The sequence below is a fragment of the Bubalus kerabau genome, chromosome X (genome assembly GCF_029407905.1).
Source record: "Bubalus kerabau isolate K-KA32 ecotype Philippines breed swamp buffalo chromosome X, PCC_UOA_SB_1v2, whole genome shotgun sequence".
Lineage (NCBI taxonomy): Eukaryota > Metazoa > Chordata > Mammalia > Artiodactyla > Bovidae > Bubalus > Bubalus kerabau.
This window is the reverse complement of record NC_073647.1, coordinates 135691636-135713273: the sequence shown is the minus strand read 5'-3', so window position 1 is coordinate 135713273 and position 21638 is coordinate 135691636. Positions and strand designations below refer to the sequence as shown.

At 37.6% G+C, this 21638-nt stretch overlaps 1 long non-coding RNA gene across 1 annotated transcript in view; it reads right to left on the bottom strand.

Annotated features, from left to right (window-relative positions):
- The window catches only part of LOC129638524 (uncharacterized), a 30835-nt gene extending 10271 nt beyond the window's left edge, over positions 1–20564 (bottom strand). Inside the window, exons 1-2 of the long non-coding RNA XR_008707879.1 lie at positions 19485–20564; positions 8171–8282 (exon numbers count right to left, since the gene is read on the bottom strand). This is a non-coding gene — a long non-coding RNA (uncharacterized LOC129638524). The remainder of the gene's footprint in view (positions 1–8170; positions 8283–19484) is intronic.
- Between the last annotated feature and the right edge of the window lie 1074 nt (positions 20565–21638).

Here is a 21638-nt window from a genome sequence, read left to right as displayed (position 1 = left end):
TTTGCTTCTCTGTCTGCAAAAATCTTAATAGGTCTTTTTAACTGGATAATATTCTAAGCTCCTTGTGTCTGAAGAAATACCCAAATGGTGTACCACTGGAGAGGAAATTCAATTTAAAACTGAGAATACCTAGGGACTGTCATACTGAGGAAGTAACTCAGACAAAGACAAAGATCATATGAGATCACTTATGTGTGGAATCTAAAGAAACAATACAAATGAACCTATTTATAAAACAGAAGTTGAGTCACAGACACAGAAAACAAACCTGTGGTTACCAGGGGGGAAAAATGGGCGGGGGAGTGATAAATTGAGAGATTGGGATTGACATATACATACTCATATATAGAATAGGTAAGTAATAAGTACCTACTATATAGCACAGGGAACCCTACTCAATACTCTATAATGACCTATGGGAATAGAATCTAAAAAAGACTGGATATATGTATATGTATAACTGACTCAGTTTGCTGTACATCTGAATCTAACACAACATTATAAATCAACTATATTTCAAAACATTTTTTAAATAAAGCAATCCAATTAAAAGTGAATGAAACATTTAACAGACACTATCAGTAAAGATATTTATGTATCAAATAAGCATGTGAAAGAGTATCAACACTGTCATTTATTAGAGAAGTTAAAATTAAAATACTACCACATAAAAGTAAACTGAGCAGAGTCTGGTATCTCACAGACCCTGCTCTCCTCAGAAGCATAGGCCTAGAATCCTGAGGAGGCACTGTGAACACACTAATGTGATAGTTTAGCACCCATTTGGAGTCCCTTTTTGGAGAATTGTCCATTTATGTGAAAGGAGAGATTCTAAATCTTCGTGAATGCCTCATTCAAAATACAGCAGTCTCCAATTGGATAATTTCTTAAACCACAAAACAACTCCACTTCTTCTTTTGGCAATTTTAGACTGAATCCAGGGGCGGTCCTAAGATGGCAGAGGAATAGGATAAGGGGAACACCTTCTCCCCCACAAATTCATCAAAAGATCATTTGAATAGTGAGCAACTTCCACAAAACAACTTCTGAATGCTGGTGGAGGACACTATGCACCCAGAAATGCAGCCCATTCTCTTCAAAAGTAGGTAGGACAAAATATAAAAGACAAATAGAGAGACAAAGGAGTTAGGGATGGAGATCCATTCCGGGGAGGGAGTCGTGAAGAAGAAGTTTTCAAACACAAAATATTAGCCAGACTCATCAAGAAACAAAGGAAGAAGAATCAAATCAACAAAATTAGAAATGAAAATGGAGAGATCACAACAGACAACACAGAAATACAGAGGATCATAAGAGACTACTATCAGCAACTATATGTGAATAAAATGGACAACTTGGAAAAAATGGATGAATTCTTAGAAAAGTATAACCTTCCAAAACTGAACCAGGAAGAAATGGAAAATCTTAACAGACCCATTACAAGCATGGAAATTGAAACTGTAATCAAAAATTTTCCAACAAACAAAAGCCCAGGACCAGATGGCTTCACTGGTGAATTCTACTAAAAATTTAGAGAAGAGCTAACACCTATTCTGCTCAACACTTCCAGAAAATTACAGAGGAAGGTAAACTGCCAAACTCATTCTATGAGGCCTTCATCACCCTAATACAAAAACCAGACAAAGATGCCATAAAAAAAGAAAACTACAGGCCAATATCACTGATAAACATAGATGCAAAAATCCTTAACAAAATTCTAGCAAATGGAATCCAACAACATATTAAAAAGATCATACATCATGACCAAGTGGGCTGTATCCCAGGGATGCAAGGATTCTTCAATATTTGCAAATCAATCAACGTGATATACCACATTAACAGATTGAAAGATAAAAACCATATGATTATCTCAATAGATGCAGAGAAAGCCTTTGACAAAATTCAACATCCATTTATGAAAAAAACCCTCCAGAAAGTAGGAATAGAAGGAACATACCTCAACATAATAAAAGCCATATATGATAAACCCACAGCAAACATTAACCTCAATGGTGAAAAATTGAAAGCATTTCCCCTAAAGTCAGGAACAAGACAAGCGTGCCCACTCTCACTACTACTATTCAACATAGTTTTGGAAGTTTTAGCCACAGGAGTCAGAGAAGAAAAAGAAATAAAAGGAATCCAGATTGGAAAAGAAGAAGTAAAACTCTCACTGTTTGCAGATGACATGATCCTATACATAGGAAACCCTAAAGACTCCACCAGAAAATTACTAGAGCTAATCAATGAATATAGTAAAGCTGCAGGATATAAAATTAACACAGAAATCCCTTGCATTCCTATACACTAACAATGAGAAAATAGTAAGAGAAATTAAGGAAACAATTTCATTCACCATTGCAACAAAAAGAATAAAATACTTAGGAATAAATCTACCTGGAGAAACAAAAGACCTATATATAGAAAACTATAAAACACTATGAAAGAAATCAAAGAGGACACAAATTGATGGAGAAATATACCATGTTTATGGATTGGAAGAATCAATATATTGAAAATGAGTATACTACCCAAAGCAATCTATAGATTCAATGCAATCCCTATCAAGCTACCAACGGTATTTTTCACAGAACTAGGACAAACAACATCACAATTTTTATGCAAATACAAAAAACCTCGAATAGCCAAAGCAATCTTGAGAAAGAAGAATGAAACTGGAGGAATCAACCTGCCTGACTTCAGGCTATACTACAAAGCTACAGTCATCAAGACAGTATGGTACTGGAACCAAGACAGAAATATAGATCAATGGAACAAAATAGAAAGCCCAGAGATAAATCCACACACCTATTGGCACCTTATCTTTGACAAAGGAGGCAAGAATAAACAATGGAGAAAAGACAATCTCTTTAACAAGTGGTGCTGGGAAAACTGGTCAACCACTTGGAAAGGAATGAAACTAGAACACTTTCTAACACCATACAGAAAAATAAACTCAAAATGGATTAAAGATCTAAATGTAAGGCCAGAAACTATAAAATTCCAAGAGGAAAACATAGGCAAAACACTCTCCGACATACATCATAGCAGGATCCTCTATGACCCACCTCTTGGAGTAAAGGAAATAAAAGCAAAAATAAACCAATGGGACCTAATTAAACTTAAAAGCTTTTGCACAATGAAGGAAACTATAAGCAAGGTGAAAAGACAGCCTTCAGAATGAGAGAAAATAATAGCAAATGAAGCAACTGACAAAGAATTAATCTCAAAAATATACAAGCAACTCCTATAGCTCAACTCCAGAAAAATAAATGACCCAATCAAAAAATGGGCCAAAGAACTAAACAGACATTTCTCCAAAGAAGACATACAGATGGCTAACAAACACATGAAAAGATGCCCAACATCACTCATTATCAGAGATATGCAAATCAAAACCACAATGAGGTACCATCTCACACCAGTCAGAATGGCTGTTATCCAAAAGTCTACAAACAATAAATGTTGGAGAGGGTGTGGAGAAAAGGGAACCCTCTTACACTGATGGTGGGAATGCAAACTAGTACATCCACTATGGAGAACAGTATGGAGATTCCTTAAAAGCTGGAAATAGAACAGCCATATGACCCAGCAATCCCACTGCTGGGCATACACACCGAGGATACCAGAATGGAAAGAGACACGTGTACCCCAATGTTCGTTGCAGCACTGTTTATAATAGCTAGGACATGGAAGCAACCTAGATGTCCATCAGCAGACGAATGGATAAGAAAGCTGTGGTACATATACACAATGGAATATTACTCAGCTATTAAAATGCATTTGAATTAATTCTAATGAGGTAGATGAAACTGGAGCCTATTATACAGAGTGAAGTAAGCCAGAAAGAAAAACACCAATACAGTATATTAATGCATATATATATATAGAATTTAGAAAGATGGTAACAATGACCCTATATGATAGACAGCAAAGGAGACACAGATGTAAAGAACAGACTTTTGGACTCTTTGGGAAAAAGCGAGGGTGGAATGACCTGAGAGAATAGCATTGAAACATGTATATTACCATATGTGAAATAGATCACCAGTCCAGGTTTGATGCATGAGACAGGGCACTCGGGGCCGGTGCACTGGGACAACCCTGAGGGATGGGATGGGGCGGAAGGTGGGAGGGGGGTTCAGGATGGGGAACACATGTACACCCACGGTTGATTCATGTCAGTGTATGGCAAAAACCAGTACCATATTGTAAAGTGATTAGCCTCCAATTAAAATACATTAGTTAATTTTTAAAAAAGTAAACTGAGAATAGAGTCCCAGTGACTGATGAAGAATGGCTGAATTTACATTCTAGAATGTACTATGTGTTGTCTACTAAATGGTTTTATACACACATATATAACACAGACCTTCAGGATAAAATACCCAGGGAAATACTTACATATATGCAACTTATTTTTCCTATAAAATAAATGAATATTTACTCATTAAATGTTTATATTAATTACAAGTCTTTTCAGAAACTTTAATGGTATATATCAAACCCCAGTGCCTATATATCAGAAAGCTTTTTCTGTAAAGGGTCAGAGGATAAATATTTTAGGCTCTGTAAGAAACATTGTTTCTGTTGTAGCTAGTCAACTCTGCTATTATACTGTGAAATGTGTCACAGACAATACGGAGATAAATGGGTGTTTCAATAGAATTTTGTTAACACAAACTGGTGCAAGGATCAGATTTGACCCACAGACCATATAGTTTGTGAATGCTTACCCCAGATTATATTTTCACATAAAATTCTTTCTCCCTGGTACACATTTATTTCTTTTGGAACTCGGGTTCCAGCAGTACTGTGCAGAGCTGCAGCAGTATTCCTATTTTAACTTCCATTCCCTCTTCAACAAAGAGTTGAGACCTTCCTCAAGGAATAACCAAGAGAAATGATTCCTTTTATTATTTTCCTTTTTTCCACCATCCCTTGCAACTTTGCATGGAAAAGGCTACCTTTTGTCATGATCTTTCTAGTAAGTTAAAGGAGTTTCCAGTCTCTACACTTAATAAAGAATTGAACAGCTATGGTTGTCCTTAAAAGCCACTGTATACCTTTGCAAACGCTTGAATGATCCAACATGGTTATGATCCAACACATGAATCTATGTGTCTGGTTACTGGGACATGTTTGTTTCTGTCTCCTAAGCCCTGGGTTACAGATGCTCCCATTTGCCCTAAGTATTCGTCTGAGCAAGGGATCATTAAAGTGGATTTTCATCCTACCTTTAGAGGATAAGTGGTGGTGGTGGTTTAGTTGCTGGATTTTCATCCTACCTTTAGAGGATAAGTGGTGGTGGTGGTTTAGTTGCTAAGTCATGTCCGACTCTTGTGACCCACCCACCCCCCACCCCCACCCCATGGACTGTAGCCTGCCAGGTTCCTCTCTATATAGGATTTTCCAAGCAAGAATACTGGAGTGGCTTGCAATTTCCTTCTCCAGGGGATCTTCGTGACCCAGGGATCAGACCCTTGTCTCTTGCATTGCAGGCAAATTCTTGACTGAGTGAGCTACCAGGAAGCCCTTTACAGGACAGAAAAGCTCTCTTTATGTTGAAATCATTGACTTTACCTTTGTTGCCTCTTGCAAGTTAATTACAACAAAGCTCCATGTGTGCTAAGTCACTTCAGTTGTGTCCGACTCTTTGCAACCCCATGAACTATAGCCCACCAGGCTCCTCTGTCTATGGGGATTCTCCAGGCAACAATGCTGGAGTGGGTTGCCATGCCTCCTCCAGGGGATCTTCCTGACCTAGAGATCGAACCCGCATCTCTTATGCCTCCTGCATTGACAGGCAGGTTCTTTATCACCAACACCATCAGGGAAGCCACAACAATTGTGGTGTAATGGAAAATCCCCTCTGTGTTTGTCCCACAAATGCTCTATAACAGTGTTCATTTCTACATCTTTGAGCCAGGAAAGTGTTTTAATATTTTCTTTTGCAATGCATTTCATGAACACAACCCTATGGCACCAGACATTTGTTCTCAAAATTTGCTTGATCTATGCATACATTCGGAGAAGGCAATGGCACCCCACTCCAGTACTTTTGCCTGGAAAATCCCATGGATGGAGGAGCCTGGTGGGCTGCAGTCCATGGGGTCGCTAAGAGTCGGACACGACTGAGTGACTTCCCTTTCACTTTTCACTTTCATGCAATGGAGAAGGAAATGGCAACCCACTCCAGTGTTCTTGCCTGGAGAATCCCAGGGACGGGGGAGCCTGGTGGCTGCCGTCTATGGGGTCACACAGAGCGGACACGACTGAAGTGACTTAGCATAGCATAGCATGCATACATTTACATCAGCTACATGGATTGTTTTTGAAGACTGCCTAATTTCTGTCACATAACATTCCCCTGGTTACTGAATTCCACTTTCAGTGGACTTCCAGAATGAAATCACATTGGGGCAACACACACTGAAGCACTTATGGCATCTTATTAATTTTTTCCCCTTCAAACTAATACAATTATGTAAAGTTTAAAAATAAAATAAAATTTAAAAAAAAGAAAAAAGAAAAAAAGAGGAAAAAAAAAACAGCAATTAAGAATTTCAAAGCTGGAATCTAAGGCTGAAGACTCTTGTAAAATATCTTTGCAGAAATAATGGTTATTTAATCTTTACTCAAAAATCTTACATTTCTAGTATTGGTTTATGTTGAGTAATGAACATAATGTACTAGAACATTAGTATAAGTATAAATTATAAATTAAAAGAACATGGGTGTGTGTGATGCACACTTAGAAAAGTGTTACTGATTAGAGTACGTGATCAGTCAATTCTAAGGAATTCAAAAGTCACTTAACGTTCTGGTTAAACCATCAGATGCCTCCTGGGGCACTGGTCATGTCTCTAGAGGGAGAGAAACAGGATATTATATGTAGCAATATGGGATAGAGAGTGCTTAGTAGACACAAGTTTGGGAACTCATGTTGACATTTTGATATAAATCACTCTACTGCTAATCATCCAACCCTATAGAAAGAACATACATTCTGGCTTTACTCAGCAGCTGGTATGTCATATCATGCTAGTAGTTAAAGACTATGACCTCACAGGTTTCATCTTTCCAAACTTTGTCAAGATCCCTTAGATGTCATGTAATGTTATGTTGCATATAGTAGGCACTTTGCAGTAAAGATCACATCATCCAAATTATTCAGATAAGCATCATCTGGCTTTAAAGTTGTGTGACACAGAAGTTCACCCTGAGCATTGCTGCATTAAATATTACAGCTTCTAACTCAACTAGTTTGTAGCAACTCAAATCCATTACCTCAAATGGTCACTTGAATTGCTCAGTCATACTTCACTGTAATTGTGTAGAGGAAATTATAGGCTTTCAGAGAATTTGCACATTAGAAAACAAAAACACTGTGACAAGTGAAAATAAGAAAATCAAAAACTTTGAAACAATCCCCTTCCCCACCCCCACAAAAGTAATCAAACTTCTTACTTAAGCCTCAAACACTGGAGATAGAGGAATTTATCTAAATGATTCAGGTAAAAATTAGACTCAACCAACACATTCTTTGTCCCTGTGTTAAATGAATGATTCCCCAATTCTCCTTCATGTTTCCATTGTGGTATTTTCTGACAATACCACATGTGGCATCTCAAAACAAATATATAGGACTGCAATGTGTAACATTAGTGATTATCACAAAAAAACTGAAAAATGCTACAAGTTTTAGTTAGATCAGAATTGTGAAGTAGTTTATAATATATATATTCACCAAATTCTACCTTTCTCTTCTAGGTTATTATAATGATGCTCACAAATCATCGACAAGCAGATTAAGGTCTATATTACAACTGCTCTATAGAAGACACATGTTCCTTTGTGTCCTGTATTTGTCTTTCACAAAATAACCACAAGATCCACTTATTGTACAACTAGTGTCTCTTAAGGCATAAATATAAAACATTTGTTCCTCTCACTGACCCTTTAGACCAACTCTGTAGGACCAATTCTTCCCCCACATAGGATGAAATTGCAAACAGGTCCCATAACTTTTACGATCACTGTTAAATAATGAAAAGGGATCTGGCCACATTTAGTCATAAGGTACAGTCTCAAGTTTACAATTAAAATGCCCATTGTATTGTAATGATCAATTCCATAGTCTCATTCAGTTCAGAGCTGAGTCTCTTACCTGGTCCAGTCCTCCATCACTCCTGGGGTATTATCTGGTTCTTCATCTTTGTCATCTCTACCCCTTCTCATATTTCACTTCCTTTGCTTCATTCTCACTCCAAACAAGCAGCCTACAGGATCAAGAAAAGACTGACTTGAATGACAGACCTATTTCCTTGATGACTTCCTCTGAATATGGCAGAGTCCTCATGCCAGTTATTATTCCATGGAATGTTTCTTTAGTGTCTGTGAGAATTATTTAGAAGCACTCCAAATGGAGCCATTGAAGTTCATCACTCTTGACTTTGAAAATGTCTCTACTATCGCTGGGAGCTGAGGACACTTCACTTAGTTTCTATTCATAAGCTGGGGCTGTATTCTACAACCAATCAGGCAGTAATTTTAGGAAAAATCCAAGGTAAGCCCAGAGAGGTTTCTTCACATGAAGTCCATTTTTATCACATTTTAGGCTACTTTAAAAGTTATTATTTTCTTTTACTTTTGATGGGGAGGCAGTGTGACCTCTGTGGCCTCCATATCTATTTGATAGGTTTCTTTTTTTCAGATGCAAGTCTGTCACTTGTCTCTCTACTGCCTAAATTCTAGGAGGCACAGTTTTAATTTTCCAAATGCTGTAGTTAACTTTCTGCCATATTTATCATAAGTTCTTATTTTCAAAGAAATAAATCATTTTGGACCCCTCACTAAGAATATTTAAGTTTCTCCATAGAAGTACTACTATCCAAAAAAAAAGGTGGTGTTCATCTTTCCTAAATTTTATATTTCATGACATCTGAATGGTCCCACAAATAATGCATTATGAGATTTTATCTGGTTTTTAATTGCGTATAAGTGATGCAATAAAATTTGTGTCTTTCTGTAATTTGATTTCCACTCAGCTTTATGTTTTAAAATTTTAGAATTAATAGCATATTCACGATTCAGGGTTTGTATGATATTACATCACTGACTCATGATACAAGAATGTTCATTCATTTTAACCTCTACTGAGTAGTCCATTTAAAAATAGGTAACTAATGTATCTATACTTTCTATTTATAGGTTATATTGTTTCTAATTTTTCATGATTAAAAGCAATGCTGTAATAAATAATCATACAAATGTTTCCCATGTTATGTTTTCTAATTTTTATAAAGTATATTCCTAGGAGATGAATAATCTTAAGGTAGAAACATCCTTCCCTGTGGTAAAGGTTGTCAAATTGCTCTTTTAAGTGACTGGACCATTTTCCACTACTAATGGCAGCTTGTGAAGGCCTTTGTTTTCCCAGATTCTTATTGAAATGTATCTAGCAGACTTCTGAAAATTTTGCAATCTGCTAAGTTTTTTTGTTGGTATTTTTCATCATTCCTAAACCATTAGTAAGTTTTTATGTGTGTGTGTTTAAAAATATGTTTGGAGTTTCTCTCCCTCTAGTTTACAAGTGACTCATATATTCTGAATACTAATCCTTTGTCACTTTTACACATTGAAAGAAATGGTTCCTGTTATTAGGTGTCTGAACTGTGAGAGTCAATCCCCCCTGCCAGGTTTGAAAATGCCCTGCAATAAGAAAAATACCCACCCAGCCCTGAGCCTGGCCAGGGTACAAACTGCACGGACTACTAGTGTTGCTTTGTAACTGTAGTTCTGAGGAGATCTGGGGTGATATATCACCATGTCAGCAATATTCACTGACAAGCAAGACTGATGATTTGCACCTGGTCTTGGTGAGGGACCTGGAAAGGGCCATAGGGGCAGGTTGTGCATCAGGAAGATGCCTACGGGACCCCTGGGATGTAAGAAATTCTGGTTGAGACTCCATCTTGGGTTCCTGGGTTCTGTGGTTTTATGTGCCCATGTAAGTGGTTTTCAATTTAAGAGAAAACTGTGTTCTTGGTCTAAAAGAAAATGTGTGCCCTAGTAACGGCCTTTGCAGAGGGAGGCCAGTAGCTTGGTTTCCTCACACCCTTACTCTGAGCAAGCCTCTGGCTGTGACCTGTATCTGTACTTTATTTATTTTTTTAAGAGAATATGTGCTTAATTTTTTTTAATATAAATTTATTTATTTTAATTGGAGGTTAATTACTTTACAATATTGTATTGGTTTTGCCATACATCAACATGAATCCGCCACAGAGCCACAGTCATCAAGACGGTATGGTACTGGCACAAAGACAGAAATATAGATTAGTGGAACAAAATAGAAAGCCTAAAGGATGGGGAACATGTGTATCTGGACTTTAATGCTGGTGCCTTGTTGGGGCCTTTCCATGCAAGGAACTGACACATTTTTAAGTCATAACATGTTGGTGCTATGAGTCTTCTTTAGCAACTGAACCTTGTCTAATGCCTAATGTCTAATCCTTAGTACAGCCTGTCATTTAATACTGTTTACAACAGATTTTGAGTTTGTTTTGTTTTATTGGAAGACTCATACAGCATGTGGGATCTTAGTTTCCTGACCAGGGATTGAACCTACACCCTCTGCAGCAAAAATGCAGAATCTTAACCATGGGACCATCAGGAAAGTCCCAAGAATCATTCATTTCTGTAGTCATACAAATATAAAGTTTACCACTGAAATAAAAGCATTAAATACTGTTTGGTTTGTATTTACAATATGAATATGGTGGTGCTTTAGTCACTAAGTCGTGTCCAACTCTTGCGATCTCATGGACTGTGCCCACCAGGCTCCTGTGTCCATGGGATTCCCCAGGCAAGAATACTGGAGTGGGTTGCCATTTCCTTCTCCAGGGGATCTTCCTGACCCAGGAATCAAACCCAAGTCTCCTGCATTGCAGGCAGATGATTTACCAACAGAACTATGAGGGAAGCCCAATATGAATATACCTATTTACTATCTGAGACTGTTTCTTAGGGAATAAGTGAACATCTCAGGATATTCCAGAGAAAGTTCACAAAACATTAAACAGTGCATCAAAGCGTCTTAGTTTTACTATATTGGTAACTGCTATAGTTTAATAGTTCCAAGGAGTTAGAGGGTCTACTATCCAAGTTTCCTTAATAGTAATGAGCAACTTGCTTGGACTGAATACAGATGGCACACAAATGTTCATGGTGGGAAAATTCTCTCAACATAATATTCTGGTTCCAAATAAATATTTTCACATGATGTTTTGCTTTGTAGCATATAATTATGATGTTTGAGACTGCTCTACATGTGAAAAATAAAATGAAGAACAGAGCCAATTATCCAGAAGACTAAAAAATTAAAATTGCTTTTTTCAGGACATATCAGACAAAAATATGTGCTATGTATGCACATAAAAAGAAAACAATTTGTATAAAATATGCAAACCCTTTAGCTGTAAGAGACTACTTCCATATTTGAGAGAATATATATAAATAAAAATAAAACACATTTCCATATATGAAATACATTTATAAATTCTTATGTATCTAATGAGGTAATTACTTGCATTTGAAATGCTCTGATGATAGTAAGAGTAGCACATTCAAAATTCCACATTAATTCAGTTATTGTTAACCAATCATTTGATAATCCATTATTTTGCATGTTTCTATATACTAGACAGTAGACCAGAGACTGAAGATTATGGAATAAATCAGATATAGTGGAGAAGGCACTGGCGACCCACTCCAGTACTCTTGCCTGGAAAATCCCATGGACGGAGGAGCCTGGTAGGCTGCAGTCCATGGGGTCACTAAGAGTCAGGCACGACTGAGCGACTTCATTTTCACTTTCTTGCACTGGAGAAGGAAATGGCAACCCACTCCAATGTTCTTGCCTGGAGAATCCCAGGAATGGGTGAGCCTGGTGGGCTGCCGTCTATGGGGTCGCACAGAGTCGGACACGACTGACGCAACTTAGCAGCAGCAGCAGCAGGAGGAAATAAAGACAGATAACTAGACTGATTCAGTGGAGGGAGAGCTTTCTTAACAGGGGAAATTGGGAAAAGCTTCATAAAATAAGTGGCAGCTTCAGCTGAAACTGAACAGTTAATTCCATTATAACATGAGGAAAAGATCCAAATAGACAGTTTTCCAAAGAAGATATAGAAATAGCCAAGGGTACATGAAAAGATGCTCAATATCACTAATCAGAGAAATGCAAATCAAAACCACATAATGAGATATCACCTCATACCTGTCAGAACGGAAGTTATTCAAAAAGAAAAAAAAAAAAGGAATTAACAAGTGTTGGAGAGAAATTAGAGAAAAGGGTACTCTTGTACACTGTTGGTAAGAATGTAAATTGATGCAACACTACGGGAAACAGTATGAAGTTTCCTCAAAAAAATAAAAATAGAACTATAATACAATCTAGCAATTCCACTTCTGGGTCTTTATCTGAAGAAAATGAAAACACTAACTCAAAAAGATATGCACCCCTACGTTCACTGCAGTATTATTTATAACAGCCAAGGTATGGAAAAAAACTAAGTGTCCATCAATAAATGAATGAAAAAATTGTGGTATAGGTACACAGTGGAATATTACTCGGCCATAAAAAAGAATGAAATCTTGCCATTTGCAACAACATGCATAGACCTTGAGGGCATTATGCTAAGTGAAATGAGTCAGACAGAGAAAGACAAATACCATATGATCTCTCTTATATACAGCATCTAAAAATAAAACAAAAAACCAAGCTCGTAGACAGAACAGCCTCTGGTAGCTAGAGGTGAGGGTTGGGAGTAGAGAGGTAGCAGGTGTGATCAGATAAATGGGTGAACTTATTTTTTTCTTTTAGTTTAAATAAATTGAATAATAATTTTTTAAAAAACTAACCAGCAGAAGAAACATAATGTTTATTAAGGACAGTTCCCTGAAGGGGAAAATAACAGGGATAATGAGACAAATAGTCTTAAGGCACCCTGGGGCTTCTGAAATAAACTGGCTCTGGTCCACTGATGTAACTGGTGGAGAAATGGTTTCATTATACACAATTTCACAAAATGTATTCTGCTGTTAAAATTCCAAATACATTTGAAATTCTCTTAAAAACAATTAAGATGATTTGGAAACACAGTTTTGGCAAAGAATTTCTAGAGGAGAATACAATATGAGTCAAATTATGAGTGTGGAGAAGGCATAAGCCATGGACTCAGAACAAAAATATTTCAATTTGGATGGATTACAGCATAGAAGGACAAGTTTAATGTAAACTTGACTAGAAAAGTGTTATAGAATGAGATCAACGTGGACCTTATATGTGAGCCTTTGGAATCCAACTATGTAATAACATAGGAGGAAACATGGAAAGTCTTTAAGCAGCAGAGTGATATATATACTTTCTTGGATTTAAGATAAATCCAGAAGTCTTTATCTTGGAACTTCTGACACCAATCTATACCTGTGCTGTTCAATACAGTAGCTTCTAGCCTTATGTGCACAGATTTAATGTCAATTAAAATTAAATAAAGTTTCACTTCCTCAATTGCATAAGCCACAGTTCAAGTGTTCAATAGCTCCCCTAATGGCTACCATATCTGACAACAAAGATACTGCAGAAAGTTCTATTGGCTATCACTGGGGAGAGCTATAGCTCTTACCAATCTTGTTTATGGCTACAGCAACGGATATTGAAGGGGAGAGAAGAAACTGATGAGATACTTCAGATGATATTTTGAAACTCAATAGTAAACTAAGTGGAAAGGGAAAGAAAGAGAGGGGACTTAGAAATTGGCCACTGGAAAGTCTAGAATAAAAGTCTAATATTTGGTTATTATCTATATATAGCTGGTATATACTATATATATACCAGCTATATATATATATAATAATAAAATAATAAAATAAGTAGCTGAAGATATTCAAGGAAGAGACTTTGGGAATATAGAGAGATTGCTTTTAAAACCACCATTAATGTGTTAGGAAAGCAAGAGGAATTAAAAATGAGGTAAGAAAAGACACACTAGACCAAACAATGGAGAAATATGAGAAACATAGTAAATATGATCAAATAAAAGAAAGACAATTATTTCAACAATAGAATAACTGTTAAACATCAAATTTTATTCTGATATTATTCTTGCCATAACATTTAAATGAATCAGGACATTATTTAAAATATGGCATTATTTAACATATAGTTCATAGCTTAACCTGCTTTAATACATACTTAATAACATAAAATAAAGTTCTTCTAATTTAATGTCATATTCATAAGTTGGTTAATGGATGGAGACCTGATCTACCTTCCATAACATCATCTAATAATATTGATGCATGAACAATTGTTAACAAATTAATGACAGCCAAGTGCTTCGAGCTGCTGTATCTTGCCTTCCTTACTGTCCATCTGAATATTTTTTGTACAGGCTTTTAGCCTACTGATGTAATAGCTGAAAGAAATAAATTTACACTCACCATTCATCTGCAGTTTGTCTAACTGGAAATAAGTCATCAAAATTCTTTTTTCTATTTCTTCAGAAAGGATGGCCAAAGATACTGCTTAGCATTAGAAAGGAGCCTCTGCATTTCCCAAGTTCTCTGAAGTTACATAATATATATTCTGAATGTGCTGGTCATCAAATTGTTTAGTCTACTGTACAACAGCATTGACTCCCCTGAAAATTCCATTAAGAAATACCTCCAGAGTGCATCCGGCCTTGGTAGATTAGACTGAAAACATGCTGACAGACTCGCATGAGCTAGGAATAAGCACTTTAAAACAATGGGAAGGATTACAGTTTCTCTTGGTTAGTGTGTCATTTTTATGTTTACATTTTAAAATCTTATAGAAGAAAATGAAAGAAATTAGATTAAAATTCTAACAAAACACATTTAATTAAACTTTATCTTGAAATATTATTTGTCTGGTGTTATACAAGAGCAATTTTTGAAGAACTGGTCATATTATAAAATGTGATTCCAATTTTATTGGAACCTAAATCTAAGTATCTATTATTTAATGTTTTAAATGCTTCTTTTAGTTAAAAAAATAACATGAACATTTGGCTTAAGTTATGAAAAACTAAGACATTTCAAAAGTGTTATTTTGCATTAATCAAACTACATAATTTAAACATCTTTCAGATTAAGAAAAAAAATTTTAAATACATACTATAAAATACTGGACAGAAACATATACATATTATAGTGGTTATCTTTGACATATTTTTCCTCAGATGTCCCACCTGTTCCAAAGAGTCTATAAAAGTCATGCAGCACTCCTAAAGTGAGAAAAACAATCTATTTTTTGTAAATATAATAAACATATTTTCTTATCTATACACTTATCAACCAGAAGGTGGATTTTGTTTGAACTGTTAAAGAAACTGGTCAAAGAGAACAAACTTTCAGTTACCTGTAAGATGTGTAAGTCCTGGGGATTGAATGCCCAACATGGTGACTAGAGTTAATCATACTGTATCATATACTCAAAATTTGCAAAGAAAGTATTAATAGATCCTCAGTGTTCTCACCACAGAGGCAAAAAAAAAAAAAACCAATAACAACAAAAAAGTGATATCCATGAAGGGAGTTTTGAGTAGAAATTACTCTGAGATCTCTGTTTTAAGTTGAGTGATGAGAGGTGTCATTTAACATGTCTGAGTTATTGTTTGAGTTAAACCAATAACTTTTTAAAAAGTATTTGATTTCAAGAGCCATACTTTTGATTGATAATGATGTTACCATTGAGTATTTGTGACAATCAGGCACTATATTAACACCTTTAAAAACAGTACCACCTTTAGTATTAAAACAATCCTATAAGGTCGTTATCCTTATCTCCATTTATGATATGAACAGTTAGCCAAGGTAACAGTAGATCAAGTAGCTCCAGCATTTCAACTCAGGTCTGATTCAAATCCTTAGCCCTTAACTGTTATAGAGGCAGATCCTGGAAATACTGTGGTTCCAAACCACTACAGTAAATCGAGTGTTGCAATAAAGTTACATGAATGTTTTGGTTTCCCAACACATATAAAAGTTATTATGCTTACACTATACTGTATTGTACTAAATGTGCAGTAGCAATATATCTTTAAAAATGTACACACCTTAAGAAATGCTTTATTGCTAAAAAGTGTGGGCCGTCATCTGAATCTTAACAAAGTCACAGTAACATCAAATCAATGATCACAGATCACCATAACAAACATAATACTAATGAAAAAAAATGAATTACTAAAATGTGATACAGAGACACAAAGGGAGCAAATGCTGTTAGAAAAACGGTACCAAAAGACACTCCATGCAGAGCTGCCTCATATCTTAAACTTTTTTTTTTAAGGCAGTATCTGTGAAGCAAAACAAAGCAAAGCACAATTAAATGAGGTAGGCCTGTATTTAGTTCCTTTAGAGAAAGCAAAGCAAAACTGTAGACACTAGACAGTACAGAAAAGGAAAAGGAGGAAGATCTTTCTAACTCAAGGCCCAAAACTCAGAGAAAACCTTTTGGTGACTTTCCTTGCTGCTTTACATTTTATTTCAAAATGATATATTGTGTTATAGGGCTTCCTTTTGGTGACTTTCCTTGCTGCTTTACATTTTATTTCAAAATGATATATTGTGTTATAGGGCTTCCCAGGTGGCACTAGTGGTAAAGATGCTGCCTGTCAATGCAGGAGATGCAGTTTCGATCCCTGGGTTGGAAAGATCCCCTGGACTAGGAAATGGCAACCCACCCCAGTATTCTTGCCTGTAAAATGCCATGGACAGAGGAGCCTGGCAGCGTAGAGTCCATGAGGTTGCAAAGGGTCGGACACGACGGAGCACACACACAGTCATATCGTGTTACAGATCAGGGGTCACAAAGTACAGTTACGTTTGGCCTACTTTGTAAGCATTCCTTTGTATCATTCAACATTCCCTTGTTGCTTTCAAACAGTTATGAGAAACTTGTTTGATTTTGATTTCATCTTGCCTAATGATGAAAAAGTACAAATGGTTTTGAATTCTACTAGTGTTCATGTTAACCATTACTAATACTTAAATAGATATTTCTTCAATTATTTATGCATCACTTACTAGTCTTCCCTGTTTCTGAAACGTGCCTGGCATGTTCCCTCCTTGAGGTGTAGGCACACTTGCTCTTTTCTGTCCTTACTATTCTGACCCCAGATGCCTACAGAGCCCACTCTCATACCTCCTTCAGGTCTTCAATGAAATGTCACCTTCACAGGAAGGACTTATCTGGCCAACCCATTCAAAATTTCAAGTGTACAAAGTCTTCTCTCTCACCACTTCTATTCCCCTTCTGTAGTTTGTTTTACTTTGTATTGTTATCATCTAACATACAATATATTTTGACCTATTTATCTTGGTTACTGTTGGTCTTCACACACCAGTATGCAAGCTGTATATGAAGGCAGGAGTATTTTTCCTGATTTACTCACTGCTTCATTTCCAGTACCTAGAACAATGTCTGGCAGGTAGTAGATATTCAATAAATATTTGTTGGCAAATGAATAAATAGTCATCAATAAAATTACCACATGGTGGTCCTTCTCCCTCCTTCCCATTGAAATGATGGAACTGAATCATAAAAGTAAAGCAGTACTTCATACAACTGAAAGATATTTAGTAATTCAGTAGATTTAAGAAGCAAGGACAATTTCAGGTTTCCTAAACAAAGATAAAACACTACCAGATCCTAAATTCCAGTGGAATGGTTAGTGGAACGTTGTTTTAGGCTAACCTTCTGGTAATATTTCAAATTCTTGGTAGAGCAAGTGGAAGCCTGATGCATCACCCTAGTGGGTAAATTTACCCAGATCCTACATTCAAGTCAAGTTCAAAGACCCAGAGTGCCTTGACTGATTGGGAGCCCAAGTCATATTGAATGGTGACTGTGCCATGCAGCCAGGATTGACTGCAGTGACTCCTTCAAGCCTCTTCCTAGAGGGAATGACAGCCATTTACTTGGATGTATGGGCGCTGGGGAAAATAAAACTCTAAACTTTGGCAAACTATTAGATGTTAGGTATGAACTGTCGCTAATTCCTGGGGAGTTGTAATGCCACCTTGATCCGCTGATCAAAGTGTAGACTCAGGGAAATCACATACAGAATGAATCTCGGGCTACATCCACCTAACAGTGGGTTCAGACAGACCACAGACTTAGCCTGTGCTTATTTCCTTAGTTACTGAAGAGATATTGGCAAAGATTTATGAAGTATCTAGGAGAAATCTCACATTGCTTCCTGGATGCGTGGAGTAAGAACTATTAAGAAAAGAAGAGCCAATTTGACGACTGCAGAACTGTGTCTGTCTTCCAAAGTAGTCAGCCAACACGTTACCACATCAGAGGATTTCAAAGATTAGTGCCACTTGTGTGTGTCATGTGCTCAGGCGTGTCCAACTTTTTGCGACCCTGTGGATGGTAGCCCACCAGGCTCCTTTGTCCATGGGATCCTCCAGGCAAGTATACTGAAGTGGGTTGCCATTTCCTACTCCAGGGGATCATCCCCACCTAGGGACTGAAACTGCATCTCCTGTGTCTGCTGCACTGCAGGTGGATTCTTTACCACTGAGCCATCTGGGAAGCCCCTTAGTGATTGGTGCCCCCTGCAAAAACTTAAAAGGTGCAGCATCAGGAATCTCATTTAACTGGCCTGTTTCACAGTGCTGGGGCATCTCAACACTGACACCTAATACAGAGCTAACCCAACAAACACTCTTCTCGATACATATCAGTACAGCAAATCAGAAGTTTGCTTTCCCCTGCCAAGGGCAGCAGTCTGAGTTCCTTGTTTTCTCTAAGGACAGCATCGCCGCCTTGTTTAAAATACAATGCTCTGCTGCTGGGGTTTTACTCGCATCCCTCTGGCCCATTACACTGATCTTGGTAACTGAATCTTTTCACAAAGAGGTAGCCAGCACCCTAGATGCCAAAATATAGACCTATCGGCCACATCACTGAAGTTACTAGGCATCCATTAATCTATGGCACATGGGGATAGTCCCTCTAAAGTTGAGAAACAAGTTCCAGCAACTCAACTTTTCCACAATGAAGCAAGCAGTGTAGTTCTTAGAACTCTGCAGTCATACATTCCACATTTATGACTGCTTTTCTGAAGAATTTAGGTAACTCAGAAGCTAGCTGGTTTTGAGTAAGGCTAAATATAAGAGAGAGTTCACAGTCAGCTCAGGCTGGCATTCAGAACGCCTTGGCACGTGACCTCAGGATGCTTCCAAGTGTCTGTGGCATGTAGGCAAACCACAACAAAAGTCAGACACCCCGTCTGTTGGAGGAGGGCTATGCTATATTCTGCCAAAAACTTGTCCATGTTTGTTGGTTTGCAACACAGTCCCGTACCAGGAGGCCAGGGAGACTGAAGAAAGAGACGGCCACTCCAGATTGGTAGGTGGCAGGTCAAAGTAGCAAAGGAACTTACCCCCGAGGCTTGTCTTGGGTGCCGCATAATGAGATCTCCATGCCGGCCCTCCAGCATCCTAGAAGCTTCTGTGGCCGCATCAACGGGGTTCAGCCGCAAATCCAGATGGTCTCAACATAGCCGACTCTCTCAGGGCTGCGCCTTGCAATGGCTCCGGCTGTTGGGAGCAGCATGCGGAACACACCTCCCACCACCACCACCACCAGAAGGGGTGGAGCCTCTGACTGCCAGGCTACACCTGGAGAGTCAATCAGAGGTCACATCCTCTTGACCTCCTCCAGCAGCAGTTGACCATCAACCCTTAATTGGCTCTAGACCTCAATCGAGAATGAACATCCGAGTATGGACAATCAAGTGCCCAGGTGGGCTCAGCTTCCCATTGTAGATTTACGTGCTATCTGACCCATATTCTCATACATTTGAATTTATATGTGAGTATTCCATTTCTTTAAAGGAAAATGAAACAGGATACCGGATCCAAGCAGCTTCAATAGCAGAAATAACTAAGAGGAGCACGGGCTCTTAAATGTCCCCACTACTCTGGCTTAGCGTCCTCTCCCTCCAACCCACATCTCTGGCTTCCAGGGGGGCATTCCCGCAGACAGGAGTCAGATAAAGCATGGATCTGACTCGTGAATGAGTTTGCCTGCATGCTGGAGGCAGCTGGAAGCACAAGGTTCCTACATCACAGCCTCACTGAGGGAGAGCCTTGCTAAACCATGGGGAAGGGAATTCCCGGGGCAGAACCTGCAGCTCACTCTGTCCTCTATTTGTTTAGGAAGAGAGCTTGTGTGTCTGCAGTGAGTTACAGGCAGTTTTGGTAGTACATGCTATTGCAGTTTTATTGGGTTTTAGCTACTTTTATTCCTCTAAAACCCTATCTTCCTGCATATATTCCTTCCTGACACTATGAAAGGCTCCTGAATCACCTTTTCCTCCCCCTGCCTCCCAGTATTAGGGGAAGTAAAAGGATTCCCACTGTGGCTTGTGGTTTTCTCAGGGTTCCAGCACTTCTGTTTGGTCCTCTTAACCCTGTCCTTACCTCTTATATAAACCCTTCAGTAAATTCAATCAGACCTTTTAATAGCTTTAAATAGGTTAGCTTTAACCTATTTTGAGGTAACCCTGCCTAATGCCAATGTGATAAGAGGTGACCAAAACTGCTTCTTTCTTTACAAGAAAAGTCTAGAGATCTATTGAAATAGAAAGTTCTTAAAAGAGTTGTTGCTGTACTAGACTCTAATAATTAGATCATTCTATAAATACAGTTTAGCAATGAGATAAAGCCTATGTGAAAAATAACCAATTTAACCACCTCAACACACCTGAAATATTATTGCAGGGAAAAAAATGGGATAACAGTAATTTTTTAAAGTATATTTTATTTAGAAAAACAGTAAAGAGGAATTAACATATAGTGGTTACTGGCTCCAAGCATGTATCATTTCTTTATGAATAAGAATGGTAATGGTTGTAAGTGGAGAGAATTTTTAGTACACACCCTCTTATGCCCACTGAGGGAATTTTTCTTGTCCACTTCTCTTTGTGAGTGTGCCTCAGAGAGTGGCACATGAGTATGGACTGTAGGAGACAGAATAATCACTATGGTAGTTAATTACAGACCCCTGTTTGCCAGATCTTGGCTTTCTCTGGCAAAAAAAAAGCAACCAGTAAAAACTAAAATTTGCTTTTTTAAAAACACTTCAGTTTAGGTACTCTCTTAAATGGTAATAATTGAAAGAGATTTCATAGGCTATGAGACCTGAATGTGAACAAAAACTTTTCTTCTGAATCTTTACAACCAATCTGGAGTAGCTTTCCATTTCCCTTTATCTGTTATAGGGCACAGGGGAAAATAAAGTCAGGATAAGCTCATACTTTGATCTGTTTACCTCAAGACCCAGAGAAACTGCATCTTTTGGGAAAGGTGCAACATCACATCTGTATTTGAAGTCTTAAGATTCTTAGGACTGAATTCATTTGGTCAACAAAAAATTATTGAGCACCTATTACGTGTCAGGCACTCCTTGCACCACTGGAGATCTAGCAACAACAAATGTTGCTTAGATTATAATAAGGCTATGTAAAAAGTAAATAAGCAAAGCATATTCCATGTGTTGGAAAATATATGGAGTAAAACAAGGCAAGGGAGAT